Here is a 6,394-nt window from a genome sequence, read left to right as displayed (position 1 = left end):
GTATCTCTCATGTCTCTCGTGTCGTTCGCAATCCCTCTCACTCTCTCTCATCTCTGCTTGTACGCAATCTTTTTTTGGAAACTTTCCAACAGGGGCGGAGCTAACCTTTCACCTCACCAATAAGGATTTAGTTCAACTTCTTGGTTTTGGATTATTTATAATGAAATAAATACATTTTACTTTGTGTTGTTCTTTTCTTACTATTTGTTTATAGTGATATAAATAAAAGAATACTAATTATTAATATTAGTGACCCGAGTTAATGACCTGGGTTACACTCTCCCCTCCTGAATGTATGCAGGTCCCTCTGCATGCTCAAGGTTAACCCTCTGGAGTCTGAGCTGTTTTCTGGGCCCTGGAGGTGTTCTGACATGCTCTGACATTTGTGCTTTTTTCAGTTATTTATAAACATGTTAATGGCAAAGGTGTAAATTCACTCTATATAGCACAAACAGGGCTACCAAAATATCTGATCAACATGCATGTATATGTTTGAATTTTTAAGAGAATAATGTTTATGCATGGTTATTGGAAAAAATAAAAATGAAAGTTGCAGAAATAAGGCCACAAAACACATACTAAATATGTGGCAATAAGACTTTTGACTAAAGGATATCATCGCCTATAGTTTTTTCTTCAAAATTATGTGAAAATAGTCTTGCTTTATCGTTCACATAAAACCATACATTGATTTAAATTGATGTAAAACAGGTTTTGCTTGGAAAGCCAATATGCGAGGGGGGCGTGAACGAGGAGTGGTTTTCACCTGAATTACCACCCACTCTGCATAATGATGAGCCATTCACTCAGGTGTGACAACTGACTGAGCCACAATGCAAGGACCATTTAAGATTTTGCTTACATCTATCTTGTAAATATGTTTTGCTATTTTATTAAAAAGGTTACAATTACAACAATAATTACAATTTCAACAATATTTCAAGTGTACTCTTTCTTTGTAAAAAAAAGATTATAGGCCTACATTTTATCTATGTATTCATTACTTTGAATATAGCCAACATTGGAACAGCTAACATCTTAGTTGATGACTTTATTTTTGACAAAAATAGTAGGCTATTTTATATATAGAAATTGCTAAACAAAAGCTTATTTGACGAGGCAGTATATTCTACAGTAAAAACTGTACCCAAATCTACTAAACAAAATGTTGTCTTTCATATTTCACCTGACTGTAACATTGTTTTCATGAAATACGCTTACACACGCTTAAAATGATGATAATTAAGTGTAAAGATAGGTATTACTGAAAATATTTGGTGTTTGGGGTGAGGATTGGGGTTGATCCATTTATAAAGTAGCTGTTTTTTATTTATTTTTCTGATGTGCACAAATAAGCGACAGGTATCATAAGATTTTCTTCTCCATGTTCCTTTTTTTCTATTCTTTTATTCGTTCATGCATGTAATAATGAATGAATGAATAAATGAATGAATTTATGTATGACTTGTGCAATAAATAAATAAAAAAATAAAAAAAATACGATAGGCTATTGACTCGCGATCTTCGCAGTAGGCTAGTGAACGCACCGGAGAAACGCACATTTATTAGGCTACATAGTTTTTTTGTTTTGGATGGTTTTGTTTAGAACCAGCTGTAAATGTAAATATATTTCACATTTTTTAGACATGTGAGGCGAGTAGGCTACGGTCTGGTTGATGATCTCCAGTTCAAGCACCTTATGTTGTGATTGCTAGCCTATATTTACTTTAAATCCAGGAAATTTGTTAATGAAAAAATTATTAAAATTAAGATACAATTGATACAAAACGAAATTCGTTTTAAAGAAAGGATTTGTACTTTCTGTTTTGAGGTATCTGTGAATGTTTGAAAGTCAACTGTCACGTAATATTGTTTTTTGCCAGCTGTGGTAAACAGCGCGCATCTATGCCGTTCATTCATTCATAAACAGAAACCTGAGAATACCTACTAGTATTCCTCAGCTCGTATTCCTCGTATTCGTCATTATTCCTCACAGCGCTGCGTTGTAAACAAGTAATGTTCTGAATAAACTGGTGTTTTGGTTTTCTTGTGCTGATGATAGGGGCGTTCACAGGATTGCGTGGATTGCCTCAGCCATTTGCGTTTGAATAGCACGCGCTCTCTGTGGGCGGAGTCACATTACATTTGAATTAGCTCTAATGAGGTCGACTGGAATCGCTCTCTTTTAATACAGATTTCACAAGATGAGAATATTTGTTTTTTTATATAAATTACTTCATTAAAAAGTAGAGAATTCAAGCTTCATGCCTGTGTGTCTGAATGCCTGTTTGACTGAGTATTCGCTAAGCTACAGTTCATTTTCGGACGCGTTTCAGAATGGACTACACGGACAGAGAGAAGGCAGAACTCGCTTCGTGTTTATTTTTCTTTATTTGGCAAAAAGCACAACACTTTGTTTTTATTGTGAATATACACAAAAATAATACACATTTAACAGAATCGATTGATGTATGAAACTTGTTTTGTAAAATCAAAGTCAAAAGAGAATTTCGGGTCTCAATCAACTCATAAGGAAAAAAATCGAGCAGATCACGCCGGCGTGATCTCAGACCCCTGAGGGTTAAAGGGTTTCAATAGGGGAGTCATTTCTAAGGGCCTTCCAAATTGTTAGTAATCGCAGTACTCAGACTTGACAGCAGGGATTGGATAACTAAACTAAGAGGGTTACCCAGTTGCGGGTACTGAAGTCTTTTGGGGGGTTCACATTGTCTCCTTGAACGTCTAAGACCTCCTCCAGTTTCAGTTAATTCACTCTGGTTATATTGAGAGTCACAAGGAGTGGCACTTTCTGTTTTAGGGGAAAAGATACTTCCTTCTCTGTGTGCATTTCCAGATGATTGTTCACCCTCAGCATCCAATTTCTCACAATTCCTCATCAGTTCATTTTCATTTCCAGATCTATCAACCAAACTTTCATCAAGACCTTCAACTTCAGGCAGATCTGATGGGTTCCCTTCTACCAATTCCTCTGAAGTAAGATGATCAGCCTTCTGCACATTGGAGAATTCCATATCAGGTAAGTTTCCATTTTCAGCGGGTTCTTTCTGGCTAGGACATCCTTTATCCTTTTCCATCACAGGTTCAGCACCAGGTAAGTGGATGGTCCTTCTACTTCCATTGGAAGAAACAGGTTTTGGGTTTGACAGAATTCGGCTTTCAATCTCGAAGGACCTTTCAGGAGCATAATGGTCAACTGGATCATAGTCTGACTCTGAACACTCGCTCACACTCTCAAACTCCTCAGGTTCCTCAGCACATCTGGCTCTGGTTCTGGGTTTACGAATCACTTTTCTTTCAACAGACTCATCAGGTATCCACAGGAATCCACAGGGAAGCAGCAGATCCCTATGTAGAGTTCTCAGAGGTCCATTCTTTATTTCTGGTTTTACCGTGTAAACAGGTAAATCTCCTGCCTTCTTGATTACCATGTAAACGTCGGGCTCCCACTTATCTGCTAACTTGTGTTTTCCTCTCAGGCGGACGTTTTTCACCAATACACGATCACCAACTTCAAGGGTGGAGGCAACAACATGTTTGTCATACCTCTTCTTGTTTCGTTCCGCTACCTTTGAAGCATTTCCCGTTGCAACCTTGTAGCTTTCTTCAAGTCGCCTCTTGAGATCTTGTACGTACTTGGAATGGGATCCAGACTTACTATCGACAGGTAACCCAAATGCCAGGTCAACCGGTAGTCGTGGTTGTCTTCCAAACATTAGTTCGTATGGAGAGAATCCAGTCACATCACTCTTAGTGCAATTGTATGCGTGCACCAGTGGTTTGACATAATCCTTCCATCTTGATTTTTCCTTGTTGTTCAGGGTTCCCAACATCTGCAGCAGCGTTCGATTGAAGCGTTCAACTGGATTGCCTCTCGGATGGTATGGAGTGGTTCGGGTCTTAGATATTCCAGCACATTTGCACAGTTCTTTAATGGTGCGAGACTCAAAGTCAGTACCTTGGTCACTATGGAGTTTTTCTGGGAATCCGTAGTGCACCAGAAAATTGTCCCATAGACATTTGGCTACTGTCTGGGCTTTCTGATTCCGTGTCGGTACAGCAACAGCGTATTTGGTGAAATGGTCAGTTATTACCAGTATATCCTTGGTGTTACTTAGGTCAGGCTCTAATGACAGGAAATCCATACAAACTAGCTCTAGCGGTCGGCTAGTTCTGATGTTCACCAATGGAGCAGCTTTCTCTGGTAGGGTCTTACGTCGAACACAACGCTCGCAGGTTTTGACCTTCTTTTCCACTGCTGAGGCCATTTTAGGCCAGAAGAATCTTGATCGAACAAGGTCGAGAGTCCGTTCGATGCCCATAATAAATAATAATAATAAGTTTATTTTATATAGCGCCTTTCTCAAACCCAAGGTCGCTTTACATAGTAAGAAGGCAAGGAAACACAACAACAACAACCAAAACAATACAACAAGACAAGTTATCTGTATGAAGCTATGAGTTAGGTATGGAGAAGTGATCGTTAAACAAAAAGGTCTTGAGATGTGCTTTAAAGAAGGGAAGAGAAGGACAGTCACGAAGAGGTTGTGGGAGGCGGTTCCAGAGTTTGGGGGCCAAGGCACTGAAGGACCTGCCACCCAGGGTGGAGAGTCTGGAGCGGGGGATAGCCAAGAGATTTTGGTCAGAGGATCTGAGTGAGCGGGAAGGAGTGTAAAGGATCAGGAGGTCACGGATGTAGGGGGGAGCAAGGTTGTGGAGTGCTTTGAAGGTGAGTAATAACACTTTGTATTTGATCCGGGACGGAACCGGTAGCCAGTGGAGTTGGTGGAGAATAGGGGTGATATGTGCTGATCGTCTGGTATGGGTGAGGAGCCTGGCTGCTGAGTTTTGAATATATTGTAGCCTTTGAAGTGATTTAGCAGGGAGACCAAGGAAAAGTGAGTTGCAGTAGTCTAGACGGGACATAATAAAGGAGTTAACCAAAATCTGAGCATCACTAACAGAGAGGAAGGGTTGGAGGCGAGCAATGTTGCGGAGGTGAAAGAAGGCAGTCTTAGTGAGTGATTTGATATGAGGATCAAAGCTAAGGGAGGAGTCAAGCAGAATGCCAAGGTTTTTAACAACAGGGGTAGAGTGAACAGGTGAACCATCAATGTTGAGAGTGAAGCTGGGAGATTTGGAGAGGATGCTTTTAGGGCCAATCAGGAGAATTTCGGTTTTATCTGTGTTGAGTTTGAGAAAATTGTTTTGCATCCATAATTTTAAGTCAGAAAGGCAGTCAGTGAGGGAGCATGGTGGTGGGTCAGAGGGAGAGGGAGTGGTAAGATAGAGTTGGATGTCATCTGCATAACAGTGGAAGTTAAGACCGTGGCTGCGTATGATCTGCCCAATAGGGAGGATGTATATGAGAAAGAGTATGGGCCCAAGTACAGAACCCTGGGGAACACCACGAGTGACAGGGGACTTGGAAGACTGATGTGGACCCAGTGTTACAAATTGCTTTCTGTTGGTGAGGTAAGACTGAAACCAAGTGAGTGCTGTGCCAGAAACACCAATAGCAGACAGACGGGCAATTAGAACATTGTGGTTGATGGTATCGAAAGCAGCACTAAGGTCAAGGAGGATGAGAATGTTAAGTGAACCAGCGTCAGCAGACAGGAGGAGGTCATTAACTATGCGTAGAAGAGCAGTCTCTGTACTGTGACATGAACGGAAGCCAGATTGAAAAAAAAAAATGTGACCCATTTCATCATGGAGCTCCCTTAAGACCGCAGAACGAAGATAAGCAGGTAATGCCAGCTGGTATGATGAGTTTCCTTCCTTTTGGCTTCTCCTGAATAACACACCATTTCTCAACTCCAGCCGATTCCATTCTTTGAACCATAGAATTAATTCAGGTGGAATGGTCTTGAAATAGGGCTTGTCATTTAACTCCAGCTGTCGGATAACTAATCCAATTTCTGGATCCATTCTCTGTCTTTCCCGCAGGTCCTCCTCAGACAACTGGGGAATCTCTGTGAACTGATAAGTATCCTCTTGTTGGAAGGCTTGTGGCAAAGCTTCTACATCAATAGCAAGGGATTCCACTAAGGTCACAGGAAGATGTGAAGAACCAGGGTTACCACACAACTGACCAAGATGGTGACGTTCACAGATAGCTTCAACGGCTTCTGCAGGAACAATCATTGTTGAGTCTTCTGTCAGGTGATGGTGAGTGAACTGTCTAATTCTTTCCATCTCTTTTTGTGTCTCCAGGTCATCTGGAACTTCCTCTTGTGGCCTTCTAGATAGTCCATCCGCATCTTGATTTCTACTCCCAGCTCGGTATTGTATCTTGAAAGTGAATGTTGACAAACTTGACAGCCACCTATAGCTGGTGGCGTCTAGTTTTGCGGAGGACAGGATGTAGGTCAAC

Source organism: Squalius cephalus (assembly GCF_949319135.1).
Source record: "Squalius cephalus genome assembly, chromosome: 4".
Classification (NCBI taxonomy): domain Eukaryota; kingdom Metazoa; phylum Chordata; class Actinopteri; order Cypriniformes; family Leuciscidae; genus Squalius; species Squalius cephalus.
This window is presented reverse-complemented; position numbering follows the sequence as displayed.